This window comes from Desmodus rotundus, chromosome 6 (genome assembly GCF_022682495.2).
Source record: "Desmodus rotundus isolate HL8 chromosome 6, HLdesRot8A.1, whole genome shotgun sequence".
In the NCBI taxonomy this organism is placed as follows: Eukaryota; Metazoa; Chordata; class Mammalia; order Chiroptera; family Phyllostomidae; genus Desmodus; species Desmodus rotundus.
The window spans coordinates 117,181,140-117,196,225 of record NC_071392.1 but is presented as its reverse complement, the minus strand read 5'-3'; the positions used below and the strand labels follow the sequence as shown (position 1 = coordinate 117,196,225).

The following is a 15,086-nucleotide window of genomic DNA, read 5'->3' as shown; positions in this document are numbered from 1 at the left end:
TTAAGAACTACAAATTGACAGTCACAACAGTCACAGGGATGTAAAGTACAGCATAGGAAATACAGTCAATACTACTGAAATAACTATGTACAGTGCCAGATAGGTACTTGAAATATCAAGTGGGACTACTTTGTAAAGTATATATGATTGTCTAACCACTATGCTCTACACCTGAAACTAATACAAAAAATACTAAATGTAAATTGTTATTGAAAAATAAAACTTTAAAAAAGACATGCTCCTCAATAAATAATTGTCCTCAATGAGCTACCATGAAATTATATAAGAAAAGAGTAAATTAAAATACATTGTGATTAATGCTATAGTTGTTATGTCAATCCTAAAAGAAGGAAAAACAATTTCTGGGAGAATTTAGGAAACTTCACTAAGTAGGTGATACTTCAGCTAGGTCTTGAAAAATCAGTAGTAGCATGGTTACTTAAGTTTTTGTTTAATGAATTCAGTTTCAAAGAAAAAGACAAAATGAATTCATATACATAGTCTTTGGCCGTTACAGTGAAGGCCACAACCTGGTAGCACAGTTTTAAAAAATGATTGCAACTTCTTTTACACAGGCCACGGAGTCTCCAGCGTGGCAAAGGACCCAACAGATCTACTTCTCTCATTCATTCTGACTGCCTGGCCTCCAAAGACATATTTGAGTTTGCACCCCCCTCACTAAATGGCAAAGATAAGGGGGAGGGGGGGAAGGAGAAGAGAAGGGCATCTTAAAAACCTTCTTCTGCCCTGACTGGTGTGGCTTAGTTGATTGGGTGTCATCCTGCAAAGTAAAAGGTAGCGGGTTCGATTCCCAGTCAGGGGATAAGCCTGGGTTGCAGGTTTGGTCCCCAGTCAGGGCACAAGAGGAAACTGATTGACGTTTCTCTCACACATCAACATTTCTCTCCCTCTCTTTCTCCTTCCTTTCACTTCTCTCTAAAAATAAATAAAATCTTAAAAAAAGAAAAAACACAACTTCTGAGTTTTGAGGGCATTATAGGGGCTTAAAGTTTCTTGTTTAAATGTATTTTCCGGTTTTGGAATCAGAAACTAAAACCCACAAAACTAGAAGATGAACAGGAAAAATCAGAAATAATAAAAAGATAGTTTTAGATGCTGAGTGAGGTTAGGCTCACTGAATAGCTAAGTGAACTCACCTGCTGCTACCAAACAAAGTGCAGGCAATATGAATCTATGCCTCAGCAAAATGACGTATTACTACTATACATTTTGGACCATCGGAATCCTTCTGAGACCATTAATTTGCACATGCCAATGTATGGGTTATATCACACAATGTAAGTTATGCATTATCACACAAAGTAAGTGACTTTGACAAAAATAAGCACAGGATCCATACCTAGAGCAGAGCTGAGATAGTCTGTAAGGTAATGCTGATTGAAGGAGCTAATCGCTGTCTAAGAAATTACAACGCCAAGAAAAGAGGTGGATAGGCAGTCCAGCCAAAGGCAGAGGGCACAGAAAAAGGGAAGGCTAAAGGTTAAGAGGAGTTGGATTGCAGAAGTTTGCTCTGATTAAGAAGTTTGGATTTTATCCTGAGGATTTTAAGATAGGGAATGCTATGATAAGGAAGTCAAAAAGATCACTCTCAGCAGCAATGTGATAAGTGACCTGAACAAGAAAGTAGTAATGATAGACAATTAGGGAACCTGCAGTAGTCATCTAAGTGAGAACCCTGAAATAAGCAACTGAAGGGATGGGGGAAAGCAAGCAAACTTGAAAGATATTAGAGAGAAAACAGACAGGAATGCATTACCAACCATATGACAACATTATCCAGGTCTGTGGGTTGGGTTACTGGGTTGTGCCATTTATTGGGATAGAGGATACAAAAATAAAACCTTTAAAGGGAAGATAAGCCCTGATAACTGGTGTGGCTCAGTCGGTTAGGCATCATCCTGCAAAATGAAGGGTTGCTGGTTCGATTTCCAGTCAGGGCACATGTTTGGGTTGCAGGTTTGCTCCCCAGGTGGGACACCTATGAGAGGCAACCCCATTAATGTTTCTCTCCCTCTCTTTTTCCCTCCCTTCCCCTTTCTCTAAAAATAAATAAATGAAACCTTTTTTAAAAAAAATATAGGGAGGATGAGGTCTGTTCTGAGCGTGTTGTAGATGCCTGGGAAACAGCCCAATGGGGATGACCAGTAGGTGGTTGGCTATTATCCAGTCTGTGCTGAGGACAAATTTTCTCCTTATTAGTAAGGAGCTGGAAGCTGAAACCATGGGCATAGGCATGTGCTTCCAGGAAAAATATGCTGGGTAAAACACAGGTGGGCTGAGGATGGAATCTTTGATAAAGCCAAACAAAGAGTAGCTTGAGAAGAGGGGCTTATTAAGGGAACTGAGGAGTGGCCACTGAAGTAGGAAAAAAACAAGAGTGTGTCCCCGAACTCTAGGGAAGATAGTTCAGGGAGTAAATGTAATTCTTCTCCATCTCTCTTCCCTCTCCCATCCTTTCCACATATTCCCCTGTTAAAATCAGGAAGATAAAAATTATTCTACGATAATTCATATGGCTACACTGTATCCCAATCAACTACTAACATTTATTGAAGGTTTACTATGTGCTAAGAACAATATAAATACTTGACATGCACTATCTAATCTTTCAACAAACATATGCAGTAAAAAATACTAGTGTTGAACCCATTTATTAAGAGAGAAAACTGAGTCTCAGAAGGGTGAAGGAAGTACTTTGCCCAACTTTAAAAAGCACAGTAAGTATGCACTATGACCCCAGTCACATTCAACTCCCAAAATTAAAATAACTATATGGCCTGGCAAGGAATATATAAAAGAAGTTAAAAATCCAATTTGATTTGGAAAATAATTAAGAATTTGAAAAAAAAAATATGTATAGGAGGTAGCCAAAATGAACTCCAGATACGGGACTCTCCACTGATGCCCAATTCAGACTCTAATATAAAGATGGGCACCTCTTAAGTAGAATTATCCTGGAAACAGAGTCCTTAGTTCTCTTCTCAGCCTCAAACCTCTGACCAATAACTAACTGTATTGTAGTCCTGTATTTTCAATCCAGTAACCCTGACTCTATTAGATGAAAGGCTGTCCTCCTTAATCGGGTGACATTACAGCTCCAGAAGAAAAATTTGTATGCAACAAGATGAGGCTTGTCAAACTCAAGGTACTAATACTTTCAAGTTAAGTCTAGGATATGCATTTTTTAAAAAAGATTTTATTTATTTATTTTTAGAGGGAGGGGAAGGGAGGGAGAAAGGGAGGGAGAGAAACATTGATGTACAAGAGAAACATCCATCAGCATGCCCCCAATTGGGGACCTGCCCTGCAACCCAGGCACGTGCCCTGACTGAGATCAACCTGCGACCTTTCAGGTTGCAGGCCAGCGCTCGATTCACTGCGCCACACTAGCCAGGGCAAGATATGCATTTCTAAAATATTGATAATTCAGATTCAGCTAATGAAAAGCACTGGAAGTCTTAAGAGAATCTGTTTTACTACATTTATAAGTTTAATTTCTTAGTATTGTTCAAGTGCTTAAGGAGATTGTTCATTAAGAAGGTAACTGAGACCTGTCAAGCACTGGCTGTGCTCAACAGACTGAATGTATAAATGTATTTTTTAATATCTAAGGAAATTTAATTCACTAACATAGTTGTATGGAAGAATTTAATATGTTAAGCTTGAATTAACATTAATTAAAGAGCAAGTGGGAGTTATTGTTCTTTTTTTTTTTATCGGTATAGAAGTCTTTTATTTTTTCACACTTATCATGCAATGAATTCATAGGGAATGGGTTCCAACAGCTCAGGGTCCTTTCCATTAGTTCTCACAAAGTGTGCTTCTTTGGATGGAGCAGGTTGACGCTTCAGTTGAACCCAGGTACCTTTCTCTTTGGCTTCCTTCTTTTTCTGATCATTTTCCTTCACACGTTTCAAGAAACTATCTCAACTCTTAGAGTGCTTAATATGCTCAATTCGTACATTAATTCTCTTGGTAAGAATCTTGCCCTTAACTTGTTTGTTTACAGCAATACCCACCACATGCTGGATGACACTGACGACTCTTCCAGTTTTGCCATGGTAACATTTGTGGGGCATTCCTTTTTGAACAGTGCCCATTCCCTTGATATCTACAATATCCCCTTTCTTGTAGATTCGCATGTATGTAGCCAAAGGAACAGCTCCATGTTTTCCAAAAGGCCTAGAGAACATATAATGGGTACCTCTCCTCTTTCCCTTTGTGTTCGTCATTTTGGCGAATTACTGGAAGATGGTGGTTCCGGCCAAAAAGCTATTGATCTTGTTTCTGTACAAAAACTACAATGCTTACAAGTATAATAACAAGACTACAGAAAACTAGGTTTTGCCCTGGCTGGTGTGGCTCAGTGGACTGAGTGCCTGCCTGTAAACCAAAGGATCGCCAGTTCAATTCCCAGTCAGGGCACATGCCTGGGTTGCGAGCCAGGACCCCAGTATAGTGGGTGCATGAGAGGCAACCACACATTGATGTTTCTCTCTCTCTCTTTCTCCCTCCCTTCCCCTCTCTCTAAAAATAAATAAATAAAATCTTTTAAAAAATTAATTTCCTTCATTTAAAGTCATGCATGCATCATGACTTTAAGTAGTAGCAAGGTCCCCGGCCAGGCTAACACCCCAGACTGGGGAAAGAAATACCACCTGGAAGTTCTGTGAATTTAGCCCCTGTTAACAAGGTGACCAGGTCCAGATGGGAAGTAAGAAACACTGGGGAGCAGTGGTCTCATAGAGAGAGCTGGGAGAACCACTGATAAAGGGCCTGGCCTCACTCCTTGAAAGGTGGGTAAAGCATTCATATCACTGGAGACATGGAAAGGGCCACCAAAACAGAGGCATCCCTGTAAAAGCTCTGTCCCCTCAACCCCACTCCCAGTTCCTTTCAGAAAAACAGTGGAAGTCCTGGAACTATTCCAGACTGCTCTGGTAACAGTATTGCTGATACAGCAATGAAAGACATTCTCTTTATTAATAGGTAGTATTAATGCAATTACAATATTGTATTAAGCCACCTGTCAACCAATGTTTGAAATCTAATTGCTGGTTAAGCTCTTTGTCCATCAATATTTGAGAACTACTTGCACAACTCAGCACAGGTTTCAACTTCTTCCCACATACAAAGCTCAGTTCACTAACAATCATTTCTTCCAAAAAGCCAGAAACATGGAACCCTACTAATGCTTCTACTCTCAAATCATACTTATTCACACAGCTCCACACCCGTCACCACTCCCTCACCCCAAACCAGTCCAGAACACCATCATCCCTGACCAAATCTGCTCTAACATCACCAAGTTAGTCTCTATGCTCTGTCCAGTTCATACTTCACTGTAATAATAATCAAACCTTTTGACTACACACCGGCCAATCAACCAATATGTACATCCTCAACATATATTCACTTATAAACATGACAAAAGTACTAATGTAGGATGGGGCAAAAGTAGGCTTACAGTTTATATGGAAACTAATAAAATAATTAATAAATAATATTACACGAATAAATTCTGGCCCTGGCTGGTGTGGCTCAGTGGATTGAGTGTCGGCCTGGGAAAAATAAATAATAAAATCTCTTTTTAAAAAAGAATAAATTCTATGTTTCACATACAACTGTAAACCTACTTTTGCCCCACCCAGCACATATGAATATTACAAAACATTCATTTTAAAAATGTAATAATGATCACAATAATGATTTTTATATGGGTTTTTAAGGGTAAGCATAAAAACCATTATTGCTATCACTAAAATGTTAATATTAAACTTGTTTTAAAAATATTTTACCCCTGACCAGTGTGGCTCATTTGGTTGGGCACTGTCCTGCAAGCTGAAAGGTCGCTGGCTGGATTCCTGGTGAGTTATTTGAAGTAACTGGGTTCATTTGTCCTACAAAATTTCTCACATTCTGAATTTTCTAATTATATTCTGTAAACTGGTTGTTAGATCTAGAGGCTTAATCAGAGTCAGGTCTAATTTAATTGGGGGGGGATATTTAATGAATGATGCTATATTTTTTATATAGGGCTTCATCAGAGGACATTTGGTTGCACGCAAAGATGTTATGATTGATCAGATCATCAGTCAGATCCTTCTATTATTAAGTGCCCTAATGGTTTTAACAGCCACTGATGATCAATGCCTAGATTCTTTATTTCATTACATCATCGAGAAATTTTTTTAGAAATAAATTTGGAGATTTTTGCAGGTAACAACTTCATGTTTCCAAGTTTTTTCATATGCAAAATTATAAGTTTTTTTAGTAGATGCAACAAAATCACAATAAAACTGAGTCACTAGGCAAATGCAAATCAAAACCACAACAAGTTGCCCTGCCTGGTGTAGCTCAGTGGATCGAGCATAGGCCTGCGAACCAAAGGGTCGCCAGTTTGATTCCCAGTCTGGGCACATGCCTGGACTGCAGGCCAGGTCCCCAGTAGAGGGTGTGCGAGAGGCAACCACACATTGAGCTTTCTCTCCCGCTGTTTCTCCTTTTCTTCCCCTCTCTCTAAAAAATAAATAAATAAAATCTTTAAAAATAACAAAGTATCACTTCACATCCACTAAGATAGCTGTAACAAGAAAGACAAAGAATAGCAAGTGTTGGTGAGGATGTAAAGAAACTGAAACCCTTGTGCATTGCTGCTGGGGATGTAAAATGGTGCCATTGCTTTAGAAAATAGTTTGGCAGCTCCTCTAAAAGTTAGAGTCATTTAACTGGGCGACTCCAATCCTAGGTATAGACCCAAGAGAAATAAAAATATATGTCCACACAGAAGCTTGTCAGAAACTTGTACATGAAAGTTCATAGCAGCATCGTTCGTTATAGCCAAAAAGTGGAGACAATCCAAACAATCACAAAGGGATGTATGGATAAACCAAATGTGGTATGTTCATACAAAGGAGTATTACATTATTCAGCTATAAAAAGAAAGGAAGTACTGATACAAGCTACAACATGGAAAAGCCCCCAAAAACACTGTGCCAAGTAAAAGAATCTGGTCACAAAGGCAACATGTTGTATAACTCCAAGTTCAGAACAGGTGAATCCAGAGACAGACAGATTAGTGGTAGTTAGCAGCTGGTGGAAGGTATAATGGGAGTGAAGCTAATGGGTACATGGTTTCTTTTTGGGGTGATGAAAATGTTCTAAAATTAGGTAATAGCGATCACTACACAACTCTATGAATATACTAAAATTTTACCACTGTACACTTTAAAAGGGCGAATTTTATGGTATATAAATTGTATCTCAATAAACCTTTAAAAAAAAATTACCTATCTCATAGCATGTTTCTTTCTAAGAAAAAAGCAGTTACTTTTTCATTCGCTGTTAAAATAACACCTTTACTTGAAGAGACAAATTAAGGACATTAATTTTTCAAATAATATTTGTTAGGCAGCCATTTATCACAGGAAAAAGTTGGCTTTTTTTTAATTAAGAGAAAAATGTATAACATCAACAACTCTACCACAAGATAACCAATGAATGAAAACCTGCCTCAATAGTCCCTGAAGAGGGTCGGAAACATGCGGCTTTGGGCAACCTTTGCCACACGGTTTAGGAAGCAGGAGAAACCTTGCAGGGAAAGAAAGGGGTGAAAGGACTCTTGCTGGTGGGCATGAGAAGGTTTGGATTAAGAACTGGAGATCCCGCGGCGACACAGCTGATGGTACTGGGAACCATGGGAGGCCTGCCAGGTGAGCATGGATTACTGGGAAGAACTGGGGGCTACCTAAGCCACAGTCTTCTATTTCTTTTCCTGAGATAAGGTACCCCAGACTGGACAAAGGGGGGAAGGAAGGACTGTGTGTGTGTTTATGGGGGTTTAAGGGACTTTGGGATTCTAACGAAGACATTAAGTCATTACTCTAAGTCTGTATAACTTTTGAATAAACAGTTCCTGTCCTTTTCACCAATCTCTGGCATTGAGAGCCATAATTTCCTGGTGGCAGGCAAGGCGAACCTAGTACAAGGCACCCCAGGAGAAGGGGAGGCCATTTGGTAATAGGATCTTGTCTCCCCCCTCCCCTCAACCCCACCGACGGATCCGTTCTATAACATTTACATCCTCCCATAGATTTCTGAAACATAACAGCTTTATTGTTACTTTGGGGAAATATAAATAATAATGGTAGCCATAAAACTTTAGCTATTCGAAGCATCTGATTTTAATTTTCGTGGGCTTGAGTATCTGGCCCCTGTCATGAACTAAGTTATATTGCCAGTGTTTGCACTGATCATTTACTTAAGAATAAAAAATAAAGGAGTGTATACAACTTTGAAAGGAGTGTATACAACTCACATCAGTGAATGAATTTCATCTTTTCATTCAAAGCAGCTCTTCTATCAGTAGTTTACATTTAGACAATTATTCAACATAGCAATTTATTAAGGCAGTCATTTATCATTAAGAATGTCTTCTCCAGTACAACTTTCCTCCAGTAGCTCCCAAAATAACTGATTTTTCTTGGATTTAATTATTAAGAGAGAATTTAGCAAATATATTCTAGAAGCTTCTGTACTTTTAATAACTATATTGCAAAACTCCGATACTGCAGAATTTGTTCTAATATCGTTTGTTCAAATCTTCAGCAACATTTTCTATGCATATTATAGGAGTATTTGCTGTCCTGACCAGTGTGGCTCAGTTGGTTGGGCATCATCCAAAAGAGCAAAAATTTCATGAGTTCCATTCCCAGTTGGGGCATATGCCTGGGTTGTGGGCTGGTCCCTGATTAGGGGGCGTGTGAGAGGCAACCAATCAATGTCATTGTTTTTCTCCCTCTCACTAAAGAACAGATAAATAAAATCTTTTTTTAAAAAAGAGTATTTGCTGACAAAGGAATACATTTCGGTTTCTTGACATGTTATTTTCCAAATACTAAATCTTTTGTTTTCCCCCAATGGGCCTTTTTTTGGTGGGAGGGAGGGGGTACGACACAGGAAGAACTTGCCAATGGTATGCACCTTTTGTGTTTTGTAAGAACCAGAAACCTCAAGATGTACACTTTAATAATTAGGTTAGTAAAACTTTGTACAGCATCTGATTGAATACCCTAGGACTTTAAACATCATTGGGAAAAAAATGCAGAGGTTCTCTTTATGCTCCAGATGCTTAGTTTTCAAATGTCCCAATGCTAGTGACAGCCTCATATTTTATTATTTAATATCTCAAGGTTCTACATACTCTCAAAGCAAGGTTCCTATTAATGACAGAGGGTGTAAATCCATGTTTTAGCACACTTCTTGATATTTCCAATGTAACGGGAGCTGACTTGTTTAATCTGATTTAATAGTTCACCAAGAATTCGTAACAGGAGATGGACAAGGGGACAGCTCTGCCATTTTGTTTGTGCTTGAATTATCAGTATTTTCTTCAATCACTGGTTTCTTTGCAGAAATAATTTTAAGCCACCTGTCCATTCTGTGAAGGTCAGTTTAATGAAAATTGCATAACACACACTGTTATCAATATGTTGTAACACACTGAAAGCAAATGTATAAATATGGCTCTGCCTGCACACTGCAGAGCTCCCTTCTCTTCTTTCAGGACACTCAAAGTTCTAGAGCTAATATGGTAACACTGACTGACCTGCAGACCCCAAGAAGGTATCAGTGACAATCCCTAAGTTTAATGTTTTATCATTTTTTAGATAAAAATAGTAAGAAGCAGCTCTAAAATTTTATTTTAGCATCCCAGTAAATCATCTTACCAACCTTGCTTTGAAAACTACTGTTCTAGATTGCTGCCATAGTGGACTTTTTTACAACTGCAAATAGAGATCAGTTCACTCTCCTCAAAATCCTGCAATGGCTTAGCTCTACCTTCAGGATAAAGTCCAAAGTCCTGGCACGGCCCTGGCTGGTGTGGCTCAGTGGACTGAGTGCCTGCCAGTGAACCAAGGGGTCGCTGGTTGATTCCCAGTCAGGGCACATGCCTGCGTTGTGGGCCAAGTCCTCAGTAGGGGGCGCACACGAGGCAACTACACATAAATGTTTCTCTTCCTCTCTTTCTCCCTCTCTCTAAAAATAAATAAGTAAAAAATCTTTTAAAACCCCCCACAAAGTCCTTGCATGGTACATGGGGCCCTCAACTCTGGCCCCCGCATCTCTCCAGTCCAGTGCTTCCCAACCCTGGCTTCATGTTAGAATCATCTAAGGAGTTAAAAATATGAGGTCTGTCTGGAAAAAGTCCAGCCATTGTTAATATAACGAGAATGGGTTGCGCAACATCTGTGTAACCAGGCAGGCAAAGAGAGTGGACTAGAATGCTCATGTGTGAACAATGATGACTTCACTGTACTAGTCAGTGTGGGGTGGTAGGTGCCCTCGAGTGAGCATGTATACTGTGTGGTCATTGCATTCAAAATGACTGAGCGAGTAGAGCAATGAATCTGCATCAAATTTTGCATCAAGCTTGAACATTCCTCTGCAGAAACTATTCAGATGATTCAGAAGGCTGCAGCTACGGGCAACTGGTGATCGGTAGCTTCATCATGACAACGCACCCACTCACACATCACGTCTCGTGCAGTGTTTTTTGGCAAAACACCAAATCGCCCAGATGATTCAGCCCTCCTACAGCCCAGATTTGGCGCCTTGCAACTTCTGGCTTTTGCCAAAACTAAAATCACCTTTGAAAGGGAAGAGATTTCAGATTGTTGATGAGGTTCAGGAAAATACAATGGGGCAGCTGATAGCAATTGGGAAAACTGTGTGAGGTCTCAATGGAACTACTTTGAAGGGGACTGAGGGACCATTGTCCTGTGTACAATGTTTCTTCTATCTTCTTCAATAAATGTCTCTATTTTTCATATGACATGGCTGGATACCTTCTGCACAATAATACAATAATGAATAAATAATACAAGAATAAAGTTTGTTTCATGTACTCCCAACTGTAAGCCTACTTTTGCCCACCCCTGTATATAGACATTCTCAGGTTCCATCCTAGACCAATGAAATCAAAATACCTGGGGATGGGGCATTTGCATCGCTGATTTTTGTAAGTTCCCCAGGTGAATCTACAGTACTGCCTGGGCAGAGAGCTACCCCTTCCTAGTCAGCTTGGTCAGTCAGCTTCTGGTGCTCAATAAGCTCTCAATTAGGCCTTCCTACTCCAAGTTTGGCCCACCTACCAGTAGCATCTGCCTCACCTAGGAGCTGGTTAGTCATGCAGAATCCAAAGTTCCATCCCAGACCTACTGAATCAGGACTTGGCATTTTAACAAGATCCCCAGATTGTTCATGTGAACATTCAAGTTAGAGAAGCACTGCCCTAAGGTACCAAACCTGTTCCCAGCTCAGGGCCTTTGTAAGTGATGCTCGGCTATGAATGTCTCTTAATGCTGAACTTCTCTGGCACTCACAAGGCATCCGATTCTTCCCCTTTGATCATACTTGTAGTTACCATAAAGTGATTAACGTCTGTCTATTGTGTTAGCCTTGTAAGTGTCATCAGGACAGACATCAATCCATGATACTACTCTGGGGTATCCCCAACTCGTGGCACAGTGTCTGGTATTTTCAATCAAACAGCATCTAGTCTTTTGTTTCATACCTATATGATCAACAACACCTTTCTTAAAAAAATAAGTTGGTTTTAGTTCCATAACTCTTGGATATGAAATATAACACAACACTATATTTATTTCAGAATCTAAGGAGCTACTGGTCTCTCTTTCTAAAGAAATATAAATTAAACATAATTCAAAGTTCCATTATATTTCTTTTAAATTAATAAAATCAAATATTAGCTTTTGTTTGTAATAGCATTGGATGGACTGTCAGGAAACAGGGCCACATAAATTGCTGATGGTGTTGTAAATTAGTTCACCTTTTCCAGATAGCAAGTCGGTATTGAAGCCATATCCTGTGTCGGTGAACCCATTTTAGTGGTAAGAGTCCAAGAAAATAATTCCAAGGAAGTACTTGAAAAAAGGTGCTCAGAAAGTACACTATATATCAGTAAAAAGGAGAAAAAAATTTAAAAAAAAGAATGCACAAACTGTAGGAATCAATGTATAGAATACTATTCTGTCGTTTAAAATAATATACATAGACGAGTAAACATAAAATAGTTGATGCTACGCAAGAATACAAAAATATGCCCTGGCTGGTGTGGCTCAATGGGTTGAGTGCCAGCCTGCAAACCAAAAGGTTGCCAGTTCAATTCCCAGTCAAGGTACATGCCTGAGTTGCAGGCCAGGTCCCCAGTTGGGGGTATGTGAGAGGCAACTGATAGATATATCTCTCGAACATCAATGTTTCTCTCCCTTTCTTTCTCCCTCCCTTCCCTCTCTCTAAAAATAAATAAATATAACCTTTTATAAAAGCCCTGGCTGGTGTGCCTCAGTGGTTGTGCTATCCTGAGAACCAAAGGGCTGCAAGTTCAATTCCCAGTTCAAATGGCACATGCCTGGGTTGCAGGCCAGGTCCCCAGTTGGGGGTGCACAAGAAGCAACCACACGTTGATGTTTCTCTCCCTTTCCTTCTCCCTTCCTTCCCCTCTTTCTGGAAATAAATAAATCTTTTTTAAAAAATCTGTATGTACTGATCACAATCTTTTTAAAAATCTGTGCCTGTATATTGACACAACTAGATATGAATTTAGAGTAAAGTATCACATTTAATGGCTTGTCTTTAGAGAATATATTAAAGCAAATTTTAATGTTGGGTTATTAGTGGGTTTGCTGGTCAGTTTTACTAGGTAAAGTGTTACAGCTATTTTTGTTTTACTCAGACTCACTAAAAAAAACATTTCTTCAGCTTTGGCATTTGAGAACATTTACTAGTTACTGAACTAGAAGTAAAAGACAAGATTCTATATTTGGCCAGCTTCCTGCTTATACCTCAAACTTCACCTGCATCTCACTTTTTTCCACATGAAGGTGGAGACTAAAAATGCAACAATGACTGCAAATCGACTCAGCACCTCCAATGAAAGGCACTGGGCAAATACAATGTCAGAGCTGCTTAAAGAACAAACCACCACCCTCACTGACTGTCTTGCACAAGTCACTTTATCTTTCTGAACCTGATGTCTTCCTCTGTAAAATGAAGAAATACATTAGAATCCCATGGCGGGGGGAGGTTAAGTGAGGGAAAAGCAGGCACATGGTATCTGAAAAAGCGCCCCGAAGGATCCTGATGCGTACTCAATGAAGATCTCAAGTCTCATTCACATTTTGAGGGGAGAGGATAAGTTAATACAATCCCTTCAAGGGGGTGGTGATTTGATTGCATGTCTAAAACTTTAAAAATGCACATGTATCTTTTGAGCCAGTAATTCCACTTTTAGAAATATACTGTTCAGATAATTTTATACATGAGCACAAACTGTATGTACCAAAGACATTCACTGTAATGCTGTAACAGAAAAATCTGGAAACATACATGTGGTTTAACCCAAACATTAGTTAGAAGTTATAGTGCGTACAATGAAATAAGGAAAAGAATGTCAATTAAAAAAGTGAATGGCTCTATACATACTAATTTGGCATGATTTCCTAAATACGTTAAGTGAAAAAGAGCAAGGTGTGATGGTATGGTACCATGGGGGCAGGGGTACGGAGAGGAAGACACATGTTTATAAAGGAACAGTGTACACAGAGCCACAGAAACCGGAAACTATAGCCATCTCTGGGGAAGTCAGGGTAGGAGGGAGACTTATTTTTCTCCACATGCCCTGTTGTACTCCTGGAATTTTTTCTCCTAAGTATTTACTATCTTTTCTCAACCTGAGCAAAATTCTCTACAGGCCTCCCTCGGAGTCTTTAAAAGGCTGTGGTTGTGCCTCTGTGGAGCCTGGTCACTGTCTCCCAAATTGCAGGGGCAACAGCACCTGGCCCCACACTACCTCAAATGACCTTTCCAAAGTCCAGTCAACCCACGTCCCTGACCTCCTTTAAAATCCTCCAACAGCTTTCCACTGGCCAAACTTTAACACAGCACATAAAGCCCTTCAAGCTCACCCATCCTTCTTCCCTCTATACAGTCCGACTATGCTTAACCTCTCGGGGCTCCCCAACGACAGTGGGCTCCTTCCACCTCTAAGCCCACCCATGCTGTTCCCTCTTTCCTGCATTCTGCCCACCACACACAAACCCCTACACACCCTTCATGATCCAAAGGCCGCCTCCCAGTAAAGCTTTCCTGAACCACCTAAGGAGGGAATGCTCTCTACACAACCTGGCAGATGCTCTGGAACTAGACTGCCAAGATTCAAATCCTGCCTGTTCCCTCATCAAATCCCTTCTTCCCTAATCTCGTTTTATCTGCCCACTGTACAGTCTCAATTTCTATTCTTGTCAAGTAGGAATAAGCCCCTATGAGACTGCTGAATGCATCAAATATAATTCATAGAAGTTTATTACATAGCTTATCACAAGGCAAATAAAAGTTATTATTATTACACTTTCACACCACTTGTGATGTATATATTTGTATCCATCTGTCCTTCATTGGACAGTGACCTCCTCACTTTTAATTTGTATCCCAAGGACTCCCCTAACAAAAAGACACCAGAATGTACTTAGGTCAGAGGACTGGCCTTTCTGGTTCTGAATTTTGCCCACATGGTAACTAAGTGGCTAAAAGGTGCTAGTGAACAGCCTCCTAGACCCCACCATGCCTTAGAGTGCACATATCAGTCAGACCCCTTCAGGAAGGCACAGGTGGAAAGACACCCCGGGGCTTTTGGCTTTTTGGAGATAGTCAAGCAGATTGGATGCCAGTGGGATATGAGACTGACAGTTCCTGCCTGCTCGCTACTAATGGGGGGCGGAGGGGTGGTGCTGGCTGGGATGGAAATGGAGAGACCAGGAATCAGAGATACTGAAAGTCCTAGGCATGCACTCCAAGAAGGCCTTCAAGAAACAGGAAAGATTCTTCTGGGAAGTGGGTACCTGGAGGTACACAGAGCCAATACATACGGGGGAAGAGATGGGATAGGGCCTACAAGACAACTGGGAGGAAGAATCCTCTCAGCATGGGAGATGGAAAGGTGCACAAGACACAGCTCCTGCCCTCAAGAAGCTTCTCTAGTGAAA

General features: G+C 40.1%; 1 protein-coding gene and 1 pseudogene across 2 annotated transcripts in view; both read right to left on the bottom strand.

Annotated features, from left to right (window-relative positions):
• Window positions 1-15,086, bottom strand: part of PTPRA (protein tyrosine phosphatase receptor type A) — a 138,842-nt gene that overhangs the window by 122,275 nt on the left and 1,481 nt on the right. The gene's annotated exons all lie outside the window — the stretch shown is intronic.
• On the bottom strand, window positions 3,765-4,348 carry LOC112304179 (large ribosomal subunit protein eL21-like; annotated as a pseudogene).